The sequence below is a fragment of the Vulpes lagopus genome, chromosome 11 (genome assembly GCF_018345385.1).
Source record: "Vulpes lagopus strain Blue_001 chromosome 11, ASM1834538v1, whole genome shotgun sequence".
NCBI classification, from domain to species: domain Eukaryota; kingdom Metazoa; phylum Chordata; class Mammalia; order Carnivora; family Canidae; genus Vulpes; species Vulpes lagopus.
Window position 1 is genome coordinate 73,801,275 of NC_054834.1, and position 7,352 is coordinate 73,808,626.

Genomic DNA, 7,352 nt, shown 5'->3' on the forward strand with positions numbered 1-7,352 from the left:
GGGGTGGGGGTAGGAAGTTTCATGTGTCTCAAAGCAGCACCCCCTATCTCATCTCAACAGATGACAAGATCCCTTCCTAGCCCTGGGCACATGGGGCTCAAGCTTCATGCTGTCCATAGGCCAGGATCCAGGAGCCTTTTGCAAAGCAGAGTTCCCTCCTCTGCGCGTTTCTCAGGCCACCTTCTGAGATCAGAACCAGAGCACGTCAGAAATAACAAGGTCCCTTCTCAGTGGACAACACTACCATCCTCCCAGATACTCAGGTCAGAACTCCAGGCCTCATCCTTAATACTTCCTTCGCCCCTGGCCTAATCTCTCACTACACCCTCTAGTCTGGCCTGAGAATCTTCTTAAACCTGCCCACTTGTCAGGATCCCCTAGTTGCTGCCCTGATGCAGACCCTGACCAGAGACACCTCTCCCAAATCTAGACCTGATGGAGTTAAGCATTTTGGGAGCTGCTGAGAGTGGGGAGGGGGGCAGGGAGTCCTAGGCTCTGTGTGCCTTCTTCCCTGGCTAATGACTGCTCATCCACCTCCCACCAGGTAGCCTCCCCCAACTGCCTGACCCCAAACTGTGCACATCTCCAGTTATTTTTTTTTAAGATTTTATTTATTTATTCATGAGAGACACTGAGAGGAAGAGACATAGGCAGAGGGAGAAGGAGGACTCCATCCGAGGACCCTGGGATCACGCCCTGAGCCAAAGGCAGACGTTCAACCGCTGAGCCACTCAGGCATCCCTGTACATCTCCAGCTCTGCACTTAGCACCTACTTTCTTGATTTGAAAACATCATTATTTGCAAAATGTATCATTTCAAGTGTTTGATGGGCTGGGGGTGAAGGAGTGATTGAAGTTTTCTTAAATGTTTATATCAATTGGAAAATGGATCCTGATATTGGAAACGCTGATGTAAAAAAGCAAAAAGAATGTAATACAGTCTCCAACTGTAACTGATGCTCCCAATTCACTCTTGCCCCACTGCCCACAACAGGACCAGACACAGAAAGGCAAAGCCTGTGTTTGATGAATGAATGAGTGACTGACTGAAAGAGCTCCAGGGCCCAAGATGGCACACTGAGTTTGGGGCAAAATGGAGCTGGAGGCACACAAGGATGCCACAACAGGAGGCCTCTAACCTCCCCTCCGCCCACCCCATCCCGACTCTTCAATTCTTAGGGACTGACTACAGCCATATACTGGCCTGGGTTTCCTGGAGCAGACCCTATTTTAAAAATTCTTCCTGAGAGCGCCTGGTGGGCTCAGTTGGTAGAACATGGGACTCTTGATCTCAGGGTTGTAAATTCAAGCCCCAAGTTGGCTGTAGAGATTACCTAAAAAATAATAATAAGGGGCACCTGGGTGGCATAGTTGGTTAAGTGTCTGACTCTTGGTTTCAGCTCAGGTCATTACCTCAAGGTAATAAGATTGAGCATTGCATTGGGCTCCACACTCAGAGGGGAATCTGCTTAAGACTTTCTCTCCTCTCCCCTCTCCCCCACCCTACTCCACCACACCCCAGAACACAAGCTCTCTCTCTCGCTCTTACTCTCAAATAAATAAATATTTTTAAATTTAATTAATTAATTAGTTGATTAATTAAATTCTTCTTGATGAACTTGCCCCTGTGGGCAGCTATCCTAGTCCAGGAGATGGATCTACCTTCCCCCCACACCTGAAAACCCCATCCCCACTTCTGCCCGGGGCTCCAACCACAACCCCAGCAGACCTGAAGCTGAGATCCTCTGAGAGAGAGCCGGTCTTCTCCAGGGCAGCCCTCAATGGTTACCGGAGCCCCAGAGAGCAGCGTTGGAGCCCTGGTCGGGAAGAAGTTGAGGGGAGTCCCTGGCCTTAGGGAGGCTGGTTTGGGGGATGATGCTGCCCCCTGGTGGTTGAGGGAAGGCTGATTGTAAATTTGTCTCAGGGCTAGCTTCAGTTGTTTCTCCTCTTAACCAACTTTGTCAGGTCCCCAGACCTTGTCAGCCTCTGGCTGGGATTGCTGGGAATGAAAGAGAAGTGGAACCCCATCTTTGCCCAACTGGCAGATCCATGGACACACCATTACCTGGCATCTCTCCCAGATGACTAATAGGTGTTGCAAACTTAATGCATCCCACACAGAGCTCCGGCTCCTACACTCAGCCTGTCCAAACTGCTCCTCTCTCCCACCTACCCATACCAGTCATGGTTCCTCCTTCTTCCAAAAACCTGGGAGTCACCCTTGATTCCTCAGTTCCCTTACCTGCCCCTGCCCCCACTCACACTCACACTGTCATGCAGCCTGTCCTGTTGACTACCTAATGTGTCTGCTTCCAAAGTATGCCCTGAATCCTTCCACTGTGCCCTGCCAAGCTTGATCCAAGCCCCACCACCTCCTACCTGGTGCTGATACCTGCACCAGCCTCCTCACTGGGCAGTTTTTACAAGCCTGAATCAAACCCCACCACTAATGACTACCTTTGCACTAAGGAAAGATATACCCCATCCTCCATGGCCTATAAGACTTACACTGTCTGGGGCACCTGGGCGATTTAGTTGGTGAAGCATCTGCCTTTGGCTCAGGTGATGATCCCAGGGTCCTGGGATTGAGTCCTGCATCAGGCTCCCTGCTTCACAGGGAGCCTGCTTCTCGCTCTCCCTCTGCCTGTTGCTCTTCCTGCTTGTGCTATCTCTGTCAAATAAATAAATAAATAAATAAATAAATAAATAAATATTTTTTTTAAAAAATATTTTTTATATTTATTTATAATAAATCTTTTTTAAAAATATTATTTATTTATTTATTTAATTTATGATAGACGTAGAGAGAAAGAGAGGAAGAGACACAGGAGGAGGGAGAAGCAGGCTCCATGCAGGGAGCCCGACATGGGACTCAATCTCTGGACTCCAGGATCGTGCCCTGGGCCAAAGGCAGGTGCTAAACCGCTGAGCCACCCAGGGATCCCCCCATAAATAAATAATCTTAAAAAAAAAAAAAGATGTACATGGTCTGGCTCCTGCCTTTCTTTCTTCTTTTTTCTTTTCTTTTTTTTTTTTTAAAGATTGTATCTATTTACTTATGAGAGAGAGAAAGGCAGAGACATAGGCAGAGGGAGAAGCAGGCTTCATGCAGGGAGCCTGACGTGGGACTGATCAGTGGGACTTGATCCTGGGTCTCCAGGATCACGCCCTGGGCTGAAGGTGGTGCTAAACTGCTGAGCCACCGGGGCTGCCCCCTGCCTGCCTTTCTAACTTAACTCTATCTTCCCTTCCCCTAACTCCTTAGTCTCTGATCTATCTGTTCTTTCCTCTGTTACTACAACGAGCCAAATTCATTTCCACCTCTGGGGTTTTGACTTTATAATTTCCCTTGCCTGGAATGACTTTTATTTTCCTCCTTTCTGGCAAGGAAAGCTCCTGTTCATTCCCTATCTCTGATGAGATTGGGCACATTCAGGGTGGTATGGCGGTAGACTCACTCCCTATCTCTTGAGCTGAGAGGTTCCTGCTCAGGGGGCTCTCTCCTTGTGCCCCTGTTTGCTGTGGTCACAGCCAGGTCACGCTGTCCTGACATCCAACATGGTGCCTGGCACAACAAAGTTAGGATTGCAAAGAGAAACAGGATTTAGTGGTGGCCCAGTCCTGTAGAGACAAAGATCTTTAAATCTATACCTCCAGTTAAGCTGGCAGAGCTATAATGTAAGGAGGGGGTTGTTCAGAAGAAGAGAGTTAGGGGAAGTGTTGGAGAAGGGTCAGGGAGGGCAGGGAAGAGATGGGGAAAGTCTTGAACTTTTGACATTGTGTGCATGAAGCATGAGTGAGGTTGGAGTGAGGACTGACCTGTGCCAAGACTCAGGAGTACCAGTTACCTCCTGCTGGGGCCTCCTAGGCTTTGAAGCTTGGGGTGGGGGCCCTTCCCTGACCTCACCAGGTTGTTGGGATTGATGGGGAGAAACTCCTGCCTCACATGGACAGTCACCTCTCTGGTATCTGGGGCTTAGTGCCAGGCTCTGGCTGGGATGCCCGGAGCTCACTTCATTCACTCACTCACTCACTCACTCACTCACTCATCCAACAATGTTTGTTGAGCTCCTACTACATGCTGGGCACTGATGCTTGGCCTTGGGGATCCAATACGGGAAGAGACAAACAGTGAACCGCGGAGCCATCCAGGAGTCCCAATAAATAAGTCAGGGAAACCTCCAAGGAAGGGCGGTTTTGCCGGAGCCAGAAGGATGGGAGGGAAACAGCTTTGTTCCCGGGCAGGGAAAGGGCTTTTCAGGCGCGCGGAACAGTAAGTAGGTGCGAAGGCCCTCAGGGAGGAACCGGCTCTAGGTCTCACGAGGCTCCACTCTCCAGGACGACGGTCCAAGGCGCTTCATGGCCCGCTCGGCCCCCAGGCACCTGGCCACGATCCCGGATCCGCCGGACCCGCTTTCTGGAGCAGCGCCTCTCCGTGGAACCCTCCAAAAGGTCACACAGTCCCCGCACTGCCCCGGGTCCCTGCCTCCCTTCCCGCCTCAGGGAGAGCCTTAGCCGAGACCTGGGCTCCGCCTGTAGCCCCAGGCTACCCAGGCCATGGCTCCGCCCCCGCCCCGGCGGCGCCCCGCCCCCAGCCTCCGGGGCGCCTTGGCCCCGCCCTGGCCCACCAACCTCCGCGGCGCCCCGCCCCCGGGCCCGCCCCCGCCCCCGCCCCCGCCCGGGCCTCCGCGGCTCCCCGCCCCTGGCTCTCTAGCGCGCATGCGCTCCGCCGCCCCGGGTCGGTCTGGCGCCGGAACCCGCTGGGTGCGCGCAGAGGGTACGTGTTCTTGGCCCTTCTGGCTCGTCTGTGTTTGAAGCGTGGTCTCATAGTCCCCACGGGCCTCACGGTGTGGCCAGTGGTACCTGCTGTATCGAGGAGAGGGAGGATGTGTGTGGAAAAGACCTGGAGTCAAATACTGGTGTGACCTCCTACTGCCCAGGCTGCTTTCCCCAGCCAAGTTACTTAACCTTTCTGAGCCTTGCCTTTCTCATCCTTGCCCTCGAGCCTGACTTCACGGATTGCTTTGAGGATTAACGGAGGGGACGCCTGGGTGGCTCAGCGGTTAAGTGTGTCTGCCTTCCGGCTCAGGGCGTGATCCTGGAGTCTCGGGATTCCTGGAGTCTCAGGATCGAATCCCACATCAGACTCCCTGCATGGAGCCTGCTTCTCTCTCTGCGTATGTTTCTGCCTCTCTCTTTCTGTGTCTCTCATGAATAAATAAAATCTTAAAAAAAAAAAAAAAAAGGATTAACGGAGCTGCTGTGTGTGTGCAGTGGTGGGCTGGAGAGATGGCTTGCTGCGTGGCCATTGTCACACGTGGAGTATGGGGGCCACACTTGTATCTCCCTCTAGGCATCCTCTGTGGCCTTTTATCTCTCCTTTCTCCCTTCTCCCTCTTTCTCTACTTTTTCTGGCTCTTTTGGGGTGTTCTCTCTCTGCATCTGTCTTTTTCTGCTTCTGTCCTTCTGTCTTACCATGCTAGCACTCTCATGACACACTCTGGGGGGACAGGGCATCTGGACCTTCCTGCTCTCTGTAACTCTCTGGAATGGGCAGATGGCAGAAGCAGAAGCTAGCTGAGCGCTAGGCTGAGAGCAAACCCAGGTGCTCCCGACCTCAGGTGCCTGCTCGCACTATTTCCTGCCCACTTGGGTGTCATTGATGAGCTTTCCTTCTGGGCCCGGGGAACGTGGAAAGGTGGAGGTAGAATGAGTTTCTCCAACCAACAAGTGCCAGGCCTGCTCTGCTGCGGGCCTCCCAAATGGCACTTAGCACAGAGCTGGCCTAGGAGGGAGGGAGAGATCAAGGATTGTTCCTCCCCTCCAAGGCTAGCTACATGTACATATACTGCAAATGAAATGCAGGGATTCCTGGTTCAAAGATTAAGAATTCATGATAAGAAAAAAAAAATCCAAGATGGCAATAGAGATTAAGCTGAGCGTGGGGTCCTTCTGAATGCAGGGCCCTGTAACAGAATGGATCGCTTACCTATGAGGTAGGTTCTGCCTCCCTTTCCCATAACACCCACCTTTCATTATACCCAGTAAATGTCCTTAGCCTACTACTCCTGGAACAGATGAGCAGGGAGGTTGAGCTAGCTAAGGCTAGCCCCACCCTCAAGGAGTTGGAGCCATGGGAGAGGGGTGGGCGCTAAGCAGGCCATGAGAGCTAGGGTAAAGTCTGTAATCCCTAGCCTAGTGTTCACATATATCCCAGCTCTGCCACTGACCCTAGAGCCTTTGCTTCACCTCTCTGAGCCTTGGTCGTCATCTGTAGAATGAGGGCACCTGCCCCCTGGGCTGGGGTGTGAATTAAATGTTATCACATATACACAGAGAGGCTAGGGAGGCAGGTTGATAGGACTGACTCTAGGGCTAGCCTTAAGGTTGGTTTTATTAGCCAAAACACTTCAGCTAAGATGTTCAATATCTATAACTCAGTTCCTCACATTTATTTATTTTTAAAGATTTTCTTTATTGCTTCATGAGAGACAGACAGAGAGAGAGAAAGAGAGAGAGAGAGAGGGAGAAGCAGAGACACAGGCAGAAGGAGAAGCAGGCTCCATGCAGGGAGCCCGATGTGGGACTCGATTCCGAGGCTCCAGGATCATGCCCTGGGCTGAAGGTGGTGCTAAACTGCTGAGCCACGGGGAGTGCCCCATTTATTTGAAATAAAAAAAAGATTTTATTTGAGAGTGAGAGAGTGTGTGCCAGCTCATGAATCCGGGGAGGGGCAAAGGGTTAAGCAGACTCCCTGCTCAGTGGGGAGCCCACTATGGGGCTTGATCCCAGAACCCTGAGATAATGACCTGAGAAGTCAGACACTTAACTGACTGAGCCACCCAGGTGCCCCTCAATTCTTCACCTTTATTTTTTTTAAGATTTTATTTGTTTATTTATGAGACACAGAGAGGCAGAGACATAGACACAGAGAAGCAGGCTCCATGCAGGAAGCCCAATGTGGGACTTGACCTCAGAATCCCGGGATCACACCCTGAGCCAAAGGCAGACACCCAATCAAAGAGCCACCCAGGTGTCTCAGTTCTTCACCTTTATATTGAGGACACCAATGGTTGGGTTGCTGTGAGGATTATATATTACTACATGTAAGTGCTTATAGCAGTAACCAACACGTAGTAAGGCCCATTAGGTGCCAGCTACTTTTATTACACTGTTGTTGCCTACAAGAGGCACCGAATGTCCAGGTTAGTCCGTTTCGGGGATAGTGGAAATGAGAAGGGCTTCTGGAGGAAGAGGTTTGAAGGGAAAAAAAAATTTAATATTTTATTTATTCATGAGAGACAGAGAGGCAGAGAGGGAGAAGCAGGCTCCATGCAGGGAGCTGGATGTGG